At 45.4% G+C, this 10,961-nt stretch overlaps 1 long non-coding RNA gene across 1 annotated transcript; it reads right to left on the bottom strand.

Moving 5' to 3' along the window:
- LOC309556301 lies at nucleotides 1–4,401 on the bottom strand. Its single transcript, XR_014225314.1, has 3 exons — nucleotides 4,301–4,401; nucleotides 3,382–4,230; nucleotides 1–92 (listed from the first exon to the last, which is right to left on the bottom strand). It is a non-coding gene; the product is annotated as an uncharacterized lncRNA (long non-coding RNA).
- Nucleotides 4,402–10,961: the final 6,560 nt, after the last annotated feature.

The raw sequence follows: 10,961 nt of genomic DNA on the forward strand, positions 1-10,961 counted from the left end.
TTTTTTTTTTTTTTTTAATTCGAAAAAAGGAGTGCATTTTATGGAACCTGTTACTGTTTGTGAAAAAAAGCCACAGCCCAGTGTAGCACTAACTCAATCTTTTTTTCTCTTTTGTTCATCGACGGACACAGCGCTCCATAAATCATAACTACTGGGTTATATTGCCTCCTCCAGGAGTAGGACTAGGCAGAACAAAAAACACCTGGCTACCCCCATTAGCTGTCCTCAGCTGGTATATATCCCCCTCTCTGCTCTAGGTACTCAGTTTTAATCTGTCTAGTCAGGAGTAAGGACCTAGGTTCCCAGCAGGATCTCTGGTCCTAGCAATTTTTTTCTCCTTCCTTATATGTTTTTTGTTTTTTTTCTCTTGGGAGATCTACAATCAACTACCGAGCTGGGCGATGGGCTGGATAATCTAGATTCAGTGGTCCCCCCAGCCCAGCCAGCGAGCGCGTGCAGATCACAGCTACGCATTAGGTCGGCTGCGACATAGCCTCACAGGCAGAGGCTGGCCCGCGAGTTAAGTGTTTCGCAGGGTCACATACGATCGGGCGTGGGTCTGAGTCACAGCGGTCCCTTGGCCAACAGCTCCCCTACTTCAATGGTGAGGATTCTGTTTGGAGTTTAACCCGCACCATGGAAGAGTAAGTACAGTCCCCCCTCTCCCCTTTTGCCATTTTTTTGCTGTGGACATGGGTAAACTCCAGGGACGATCAGACCTTTCTGCAGGTTCCATCCCCAAAACCTTAAAATCCCTCAGTTAGCTGGGCTTTCCCAACTCCCTTTCCCCCCTGTCTGGACCTGGAGTCTGGTGGGGGGTCCCAGGGCAGAGGATGCAGTGGAGACCCCTGAGGTCTCCCCTGCTATCCCCACTCTGTAAGGGTCTTGGGATAGTGTACTTTCTGCCCTGGTAGTCTGGAGGGGTCCCAGTGTAGGAGACCCCTAGGTGCATGCCCTACTGTTTGCAGTGTGGGTATAGTGCATAGTCTAGGAAAGGGAAGGAGCCTCGTCGCAGACGGTGGCCCTCCTTCTCAGCACATAAAAAATGATTTTGTGCTTCTGGGATTGCGAATAAGGGAAATAGATCTTTCAAACCTTCCTCTGAAGTTTTCAAGCATCCTTGGTCTGGTAAGCCTAGAGCTAGCTTCTCCAGACCCGCAGACAAGACCCCTTCAGCATGAATGTCTGCCCTCACCCATTATTGGGGTGGGGGGACATCTTTGTTGGTTTTCGGCCTCGCAAAACTCCTTCATGAGCGTCAAGGGGATCCACAAAATGATTCTTTTGTGGGTACCCAGAAAGGGGGACAAAGCTTCTCCTTTTCTGTTTTTTTAGGTCCTGAATTTCCTTGTGCGGATTTAATTCCTGCAAAGGTTCAGGTGATGTCCGAATTACCTAAAGTCCCCCCTATCCCTGTCTGATTTACCTAGGTCTGATTCTAATTCTGACTAGGATGGTCCTTCCTCTGGACAATTTCAGGAACCACAGGCTGTGATTCACCGGCTGCTGTCACACAGATAGTTCTCTCTATTTTGCATACAGGTTCTGAGTCTGATGGTATCCACCTTCAAGACAGTTGTTTGCGCAGTCCTACTTGCAGCTTCTTTAGCAGGTTCGGCTTCACAGGAGGATACCGAGGTTCCTGGCTAGATCATGGGTTCCTATAGCAGAAGCCGCAGGTGTCCAAGGGCCACGGTAAGGCCAGTATCATCCTCGGCTCAGGCTTCCTTCGCAATTCCTGCGAGGAATCAAGGGAGAGGATCTTCCAATCAGTGTGGTGGCCATAAACATCCCTTGGGGGCTTTCTCTCAGAGAAGACCAGTTGTCCCAAGGGCTGTTCTACCATCCTGCTTTACCGTCGCTGGTTTTAATGGCTTAGCTATTGAAAGCCAGGTACTGAGGGATAGAGGTCTGGATCAGTAATCCCTTCTGTGGTGAAGGCGAAGAAGTCGTCCTCCAGCAAAATATACCATCATACGTGGAAAGCGTACATTTCTTAGTGTGAGTCGATTGGCGCTCATTCTCGATCCTTTTCTGTGGCTCGAATCTTAACCTTTCTTTGACAGGGCGTTGATCAGAAGTTAGCCTTGAGTACCATCAAGGACCAGATGTCTGTCCTGACAATTGTCTTTCAGCGACTCCTAGCCATGCTTTCTTTAGTTCATACCTTCATTCAGGGGGTTCGACATGTGGCTCCACCTGTACTGTCTCTTGCCGCCATGGTATTTAAACTTAGTATTTCGGTTCTCCAGAAACCTCCATTTGAGAATATTTGGAAGATTCCCTTGCCTAAGTTAACCCAGAAGGTTACATTCTTAGTGGCAATTACCTCGGCCTGCAGGGTATTGGAATTGGTGGCATTATCATGTCTCAGTTCCTATTTAGTGGTCCATAGGGATAAAGTGGTTCATTTTCCCTGTCCATCGTTCCTGCCCAAAGTTGTCTCTAACTTCCATTTGAATGAGTACATTGTGTTGCCTTCCTTGTGTCCCAAAATGGCTAATCCCAGGGAATTTGCTTTACATACATTGGATGTGGTTCGTGTGATTCGGGTGTATCTGGCAGCTACTGGGTCCTTTTAGAAGGTCAGACTCGCTTTTTGTTGTTATGGACAGACCAAGGAAAGGGCTGGCCGCTTATTCGGCTACCATCTCCAGCTGAATTAGGCAGACTGTGACTCAGGCCCATTCCGTTACAGGTCAGGTTCCACCTTTCCCTGTCACGGCACATTCTACTCAGGTGCTGAGTACTTTGTGGGCCTTCCGTCATCAGGCACAAATATCGCAAGTTTTCAAGGCGGCCACTTGGTCGTTGGTGCATACCTTCACAAAATTCTATAAGGTAGATACTTTGGCATCTGCGAATGCTTCTTTTGGCTTCAAAGTTTTGCTGGCTGCTGTTTAAGAGGGCTGTTTTTCTTTAAACTTTTATTTTTCAGATGGGGCTCCTATGACCCGTTTAAGGCTCCCGTGTCCTGGTTAAGGGCTCTTATATTTAGCTTTGGGTTATTTTCTCCACCCCTCATTTTTCTTTTGGACTGCTTTTGGACGTCCCAGTAATTATGATTAATGGAGCGCTGTGTCCATCGATAACCGAAAGAGAAAATGGGATTTTTGTACTTACCAAAAAATCAAGAGTTCATCGGCAGAGCACCCACCCCTCTATGGAGTTCTGATATTTCTAATACTGCTTGCTACTAAACTGATTACCTAGAGCAGAGGGGGGTTATATACCAGCTGAGGACAGCCCATGGGCGTAGCCAGGTGTTTTTGTTCTGCCTAGTCCTACTCCTGGAGGAGGCAATATAACCCAGTAGTTATGATTTATGGAGCGCTGTGTCCGTAAACGAATTCAGACAAAAATAGATTTCACGGTAAGTACAAAAATCCCTTCTTTTTTTTTTTTTTAACAAGTGGCTAAAGATTTGAAGAATACGGGACTTTTTTTCTCTTGATAGGTTCTGACCACTAACCTCCCGAGAATGGGGAGCATGTGACAAGTTTGTAGTTCTGAAAACCAATAGTATAACAGTGTTTACTGTACCTCAGCATTGTACAGCGGAATTGATATTCAGTATCATAATGTAGACATTTTTGAAAAAAACAAAAGGCTATGCATTGATGCTTATACACCAACTGACATTTTTGCTTAGGCGCTGCTTTTTTTAATTTTTATGAGGCTGTAAAAAGAATACTTTTTTTTTTTTTGTTTTGCATTATAACCTGCTTTTACCTTCTTTACTCTCTTCGTTTTGTAATGTATTTCTACACAAAAAGCTGTGAGTTGAACTTTTTTGGTATTAATTTTTTTTTTTTTTTTTTATTGTTTTTCCTAAACTGACAAATTTAAACAAAAAAAAGTGCATTGTCCGTTTGTCTACGTAGAATTTGATCCCTATTCTCAAAGTGCCTTTTTAATAGCTTCCCAAAAGTTTAAAGGTTTGTGTACACAGGTAGAATCATATTCTTATCCTTCTCTTGCTAAACTGGAGAATTTAGTTGACATTACTGGAATCACTGATGTCTACGATAAAATAGGCTTTTGCATTGCTTTCTGAATAACTCCTAAATGGCCCCAGGTTGGTAGTGCAGGCCTAAATTTCGGTCCCTTAAAGAGGTGGGGCAGAACTTGCATGACTTTGTTAATATGGCTACGTTTGGGTCTGAACTGAAATGTTTCCTAATTTTTTTACATTTTTAGCCTTTTTACTCTAGCATTTTTGGTATACACCTCTATGAATTACCACATTTGAGAGATTTTTTGCCCATTCAAGGTAAAGTGAAAGTTTCTCTTGAAAAACCATTTCTCCACCCAATGATGGTTGCCTTCTCCCACACTATTCCATTTCTTTATTAGAGCTGGAACTCTATGTATGCTCAGTGTCTGAGCTTATACAGGGTTTACTTCCTACTCTTAGTGTGACAATGTCTGACCCTGGCCATCGGCCGCTCAGCCCTATTTACTGTATATTGAGAGGGAGGTGGTCACGTGCTCCTCCATACCCAGAAGCACTGGGAATTTAATGAGGGCTCCAATGTTACAGTCGGGGGAGCACAGCAAAGGTGAGTTTCAGTAGGTGGTGGGTTCTTGCCTTAATAGGACTCTTTTTAATGACCCCAGAGGTGTCAAAAACCTTTTTGTGTTTAGCAGAAGATATCAATTAACAGGAGGCGGAGGATTAATAGACTGCTTGTGTGCACAAAGCCGATTTCATCCATTTTATTAAACTATTATTTTCTTTCTGTTTGTATTTTGTTGCTTTGTTTTTTATTTCCTCTGCGTTTTTTTAATGTTTTTGCATGCCCCAGAATCCATCTTGGCTCAGTCCATCTCATTTCAGTACAACGTATGCTTTTCACTACCATTGTGTACTGTAGAATTCCACGTAGCTGAAGAGAACTAGGAGACATCTAGACCCCCTTAGTGTCACAAGCATATTATTAATGTAAATAGTTTTTTTTTTTCTGTTACTTTAGAAGCTGATACCTCTGCCCCTTGTTGACTTGGACATGGGACGTGAGGACATTATCTAACATTCTGAAGTGCTGGAATGACTTTTCTGTGCATTCTCTTTAATGAACTGCTTGGTTATACAAGAATTATAATTAAAATAAACCTTTTAAAACTTTTTTTCGTGGATGGTGTTTTTCTTTTATTGTGGGTTTGTGAACATGTTTTAAGGAATATTGAAATAGTACTGATAAACCTGGGAATCAAGGGTATATTCCAGTATGTGGATTGTGGGACTTTAACGGTACTCAAAACACAAACATACAGAAAAAATGCTACCATGTATAAAAATATATACATTTATTTCATACAAAATATAAAAGCATTATCCAGTTAAATACAATGCATAGATGTAAGTGTTTACTAAACTTCTGTGTCCAACCAGTTTCGCCGGATCGGCTTCTTCAGGGAAATGGAGACATAAATATAAAAAGAAATAATAATAAATACTATGGAACATTTTTGACACCATTTGCAAATCATTGTAATCATTTACATATATCACCATCACAAAAGCACAAGAAGAAAATTGTATCATATTGTATCATACCTGTGGCATGGAACTCCATTGGCTGAGAAGAGGTGTATTGGAGTTCAATCAAAAGGACCCCAAATTAGCCAAGAATGGCGGAAAATACTTCACCACAGAGGGTCACCCGCAGAGGGGATATTCAGCCCACAGAAGACAGAAAAAATTCTAAAAACCTGTCAAAAATAGATACTCAGATACACCATGTAAAGGCATCATGCCTGAATTTACACTACATACTCATGTGAAACCCAATTAAATCTGTATCACATACTTACATGTATTCATAATATAACCAAGTCACCTAGAGCGCCTCATCATTCCATCATGCCTTTTCATTTGTCAAAGGGATCCCCCAGATAAGGTAGATGTTAATAAGGGAATAATGCCAATGGAGTTCCATGCTACAGATATGGCATCCCTCTATTTTGTCATTGCCTGGCTGGTTTGGATTTTCTGCAATATGACACAATTATCTTTTCTCTATCGCTCATTGACAGACGTAGTCCTCGGTGATACAGCACCTTCGGGTTATGTTGCCTCCACAGGAGTAGGACTAGACAGGAAATGAAAAATGCTCTGGCCACACCCCAGGGGCAGTCCCCGAGGGTATATCCTCTCTCTCTCTGCCACAGCAAATCAGTTTTTTTCTGTCTAGTCAGGAGTAAGGACCTAGATACCTTGCTGGGATCTTCGGTCCTGGCAGGATTTTTTTAAGACAGCTTTTTTTCTCCAGTGTTCCTGTGAGATCTTCAAGCAAGAAAGCTGAACTGGGCGACGGGCTGGATGTTGAGATCCAGTGGTCACCCCAGTTCAGCCTACGAGCGCGTGCAGGCCATAGCTCCGCGCTGGGTCGGCCGCGACATAGTCCCACTGGACGGGGACTGACCCTGCGAGTTAAACGTCTCGCTGAAACGCCAAAGACCATGAGTCACGGCGCCCGTATTGGTCGACAGCCCTCCTACCTCGGTGGAGAGGGGTACTGTCAGGAGTTGGCGCCCGCCTGGTTCCGGTATGGTGAGTAGTATGTTCCCCCTTTCCCCCTGACGGGTCTTGTGGTGAACGCGGGCCCCTCTCTGTAATGGTAAGGATGGGTTCCCCTCTATCCTATAACATGTCACAGATCCCCCTAATTGAGTGTGATTTTTGTGTACAAGAAGCCAGGAGGCTTGGTTTGGGAGCTGACAATCTAATTGTAAAAATGTGTAAATGATTGTAGTCAGTGGCAGTACTAGAACTTTACTGTGATAGTATAAGGTATCCTACCTGTCAGTAGCCACAGGGCGATGTCTATACATGTATACTGCATTCCAGATCATTCCTCCAGCTAAGCAGATGCCTCCCGACGGCCAGGGACCGCATACGGCCCGCCAGGGTCCGGTACCGCCGACCACGCTGACCACCATGAGGGTGGAGGGTTGTGAGGCCGAGATCCTTCTGCAGACATGTAGATCGCACGAGGCCGCCATTTTGGTGTAGCCTCGTGTCTCCAGCATGGGGGCGGCCATGTTTGAGGTGACTCAAACACCTCATGGAGCCAGGGGGAGGAGCCGGCAGGCGTGTTAAGGGGCGGAGCCGCCTCTTTTACCCAGGAAATAGGGCCAAAGACTTCCTGTCTGTAACAAGACAAGCACTGAGCAAGCTGATGAAAACTTCTGTGCATCAGGGATGAGCCTTGGGGTCTGTCTCTCTCTCTGTGGGGTCCAAAAAGGCAGGTAACACTGAGGGGCGCTGTTGCGACTGGGGGACAAAAAAAAAAAAAAAAAAAAAAAGTTTTTTTTTTACTTTGTCATTTTTTGTCGCTGGCAAGTGTCTTGTATAATCATTGACCCTGCCGCATAGGTATCCCCACCTGATCCCCTCAAGGTGGCCGCAGGACCCTCCAGTACCCCACTTGTTTTTAATGCATTATCTGCAGTTTTGGAGTCTTTGGTATCCCAGGTGGAGGTGGCCTGTCAGGGACAGGGATCAAGAAGCGACCCCCGCCTACCCCTATTGTTTATCAGATACTTCAGATACGGATTCGGAACTGGTCAATGCAGTTGCAGGTCCCTCTTAGGGGGCTGTTGTCTCAGGTAATATCTCCTCAGCAGTGAGGAGCACGTTTTCTGCCTCCGCCATAGCACAAGAGTGGTGGATGCACTAGTTGTGTCCATCCGGGAAACCTTTAGTCTTGAGGTTACACCGGCAGAGGTAGCTGAAACTGAGATTCCTTTTTTGGTACTTGTTAGCCTACCAAAAGGGCGAAGGATTTTCCTTTACCCAAATGGGGTCGTTTAGAAACGAACCCCTGTTATTTCCAAACGCATGGCTAGGTGCTATCCGTTTGAGGAATTCCTCTTTATAGGATAGACGGTACCACCTGCTGTCTTGCCACAGACTGTTAGGATAAAAAGACCTCGTAACTAACGAGGACCTTCCTTTTCTGCTCATATAGAGTTGTTCGTTCCGCGAGGGCGGGCGATAATGCGAAACCCTCCAAAGCCCCTTTAGAGGGGTTTCAAAGGGCGCTGGTCGGGTAAACAAAGAGTCCGGCTCAGCCAAGCCTGAAGAATATAGCCTGATGCGCCCCTACCCATCTCTGGGGTGGGGGGGGATGTCTTCACCGGTTTCTGGAGGACACAGGATCGAGTTTCGATCACTTCCACCGGTGCGATTCTTCCCTTCTAACATTGAACGGTTTCAGGGGTTCTATTCGAACCTATTCACAATGCCCAGGAAAGAGGGCAAGGTGCATCCAAATCTGGACTTGGGAAGAAATAGAGTCCATCCGTACAGTGGTGGCCTCCCTGCATCAAAGAGATTTCCTGGCGTCCATAGACATATAGGATGCCTATCTTTATATCCCCATCATCGCAGGACATCAGCATTTTTTCGCTTTCCCAAAGATCATCCCTGGTTCCCACCAGGAGACTGAACTATCTGGGCCTAAGGTTGGATACATCCTGGGCAAGAGAGTTTCTCCTTGCTGGGAAACTCCAGAAGGTTCAGTCAACGATTCGGATGTTGCTGTCCGTCAATTGGCTGGGACTGATGGTGGCCTTCTTAGAGGCAGTACCGTATACCCAGTCTCATACCCGAATTCTCCTGAAGGAGATTCTTTTTTAATGGAATCGGAATTCCGATTCCCTGGACAATCGGATCCGGTTGAGCGAGCGGACCAGGAAGTCTCCGATGCTCAACCAGGGGAAGTCATTTCTTCCGATAGTATCCAGATTACCAATAAGGGTATCGGAACTGAGAGCGATCAGATTTTGTCTGATTTACTGGATCAAGCAGCTCTAGAGCAGCCCGATTCGGATCCAATCGCATATGGCCTCTTCATCCCAGAGGTTTTTCCCTAGCTGTCCCTTCATTGGGACATCCCGGATGTGGATCTGTTGGCACCTTGGCCTAACAGGAAGGTGCGGAGGTTTGTAGCTTGCGCCACAATCCTCTAGCGGACGCAGCAGAAACGCTGATCGCCCCGTGGGGGCAGTATCAGCTACGGCATGCCTTCCATCCTCTCAAGTTGCTGCGGGAACTTCTTCGCAGGATAGAGGTGGAGGGAATTCCAGTTATTCTGGAAATTCCGGATTGACCTCGTCGAGCCTGGTAAGCCGACTTGGCGAGGCTAGTCGCGGACGCTCCTTGGAGACTTCCTCTCAGGGAGGATTTGCGGTCTCAGGGACCGATCTTCCATCTTGCTTTACAGTCGCTGGCTTAATGGCCTGGCCATTGAGACCCAGGTACTGAAGGACAAGGGAGTGTCAGCTTCAGTTATTCCTACCTCCAGTTAAAGCAAGGAAAGCGACTTCCAGCACATGGAAGTCTTATATTGCATGGTGTGAATCTATTGGATTTCCCCCACATACCTATTCGGTGACCCGAATTTTGGTCTGTCTGCAACAAGGGGTTGAGCAGAAACTATCCTTGAGCACGATCAAGGGTCAGGTTTTCGGCGTTAGCAATCTTCTTTCAAGAAACCTTTGGCTAATCATTCCTTGGTGCGGAATTTCATCCAGGGGGTGCGACATCTGGCTCCGCCAGTGTGCGCACCCTTACCGCCTGGTATCTTAATTTAGTGTGGTCGGTTCTTCAGAAACTTCTCTTTGAAGATATTAGGGAGATTCCCTTGCTTACATTCCCAGAAGGTGGCCTTCTTGGTGGCCATTACTTCTGTACGCAGGGTGTCAGAACTGGCCGCATTATCCTGTCGTTCCCCAGATCTGGTGGTTCATAGGGATAAGGTGGTTCTTCTTCCGAATCCATCCTTCCTTCCTAAAGTGGTTTTCGTAAGACGGACTCACTTTTTGTGATCACGGATAGCCCTTGAAGGGGGTTGCCTGTGTCTGCCGCGACCATATCTACATGGATCAGTCAGACGGTGGTACAGGCTTATTCTATTAAGGGTCAGAATCCTCCGTTCCCTGTTAGGGCGCACTTCACTCGAGCGCTCAGTACTTCCTGGGCCTTTCGCCATCAGGCGTCAGTGGTCCAGGTATGTAAAGCGGCCACCTGGTCGTCGGTACATACCTTTGCAAAATTTTATAAAATTGATGTGATGGCATCGGCAGATGCCTCATTTGGCCGCAAGGTTTTGCAGGCCGCAATTTGAGGAGACCGGTGGTCTACCTCGAGGGTTTTTTTCTGTTTGAAAATTTTTTTGTTGAGTCTCATCATTAAGGATGAGCATTGTAAACTTCTAGTTGGCACCGGTTGGCCCTTCTAGATTTGGATTTGATTTCCATTCTCCCACCCCTCATTTGTGATACTGCTCTGGGACTTCCCGAAGGTGCTGTATCACCGAGGACTACGTCTGTCAATGAGCGATAGAGAAAAATGGATTTTTGTAAAATCTTACCGTAAAATCCTTTTCTCTTAGCTCATTGACAGACGTAGTACCCGCCCCTCTGTTTTTGAGTTGGGTTGGGTTAAATTCTCTAAGCACTGCTTTTGTGACATAACTGATTTGCTGTGGCAGAGAGAGAGAGGATATACCCTCGGGAACTGCCCCTGGGGTGTGGCCAGAGCATTTTTCATTTCCTGTCTAGTCCTACTCCTGTGGAGGCAACATAACCCGAAGGTGCTGTATCACCGAGGACTACGTCTGTCAATGAGCTAAGAGAAAAGGATTTTACGGTAAGATTTTACAAAAATCCATTTTTTTGTTTTTGTGATGGTCATATTTGTAAATGACTACAATGATTTGCATATGGTGTCAAAAATGTTCCATAGTATTTATTTTTGTTTATTGGTTATATTTATGTCTCAGTTTCCCTGAAGAAGCCGATCCGGCGAAACCAGTTGGAAACAGAGGTTTAGTAAATACTTACATCTATGTATTGTATCTAACTGAATAATGCTTTTATATTTTGTATGAAATAAATTTATATATTTTTTATACATTGTAGCATTTTTTCTGTATGTTTGTGTTTTGAGT

Source organism: Pelophylax lessonae (assembly GCF_965119305.1).
Source record: "Pelophylax lessonae genome assembly, chromosome: 5".
NCBI classification, from domain to species: Eukaryota; Metazoa; Chordata; class Amphibia; order Anura; family Ranidae; genus Pelophylax; species Pelophylax lessonae.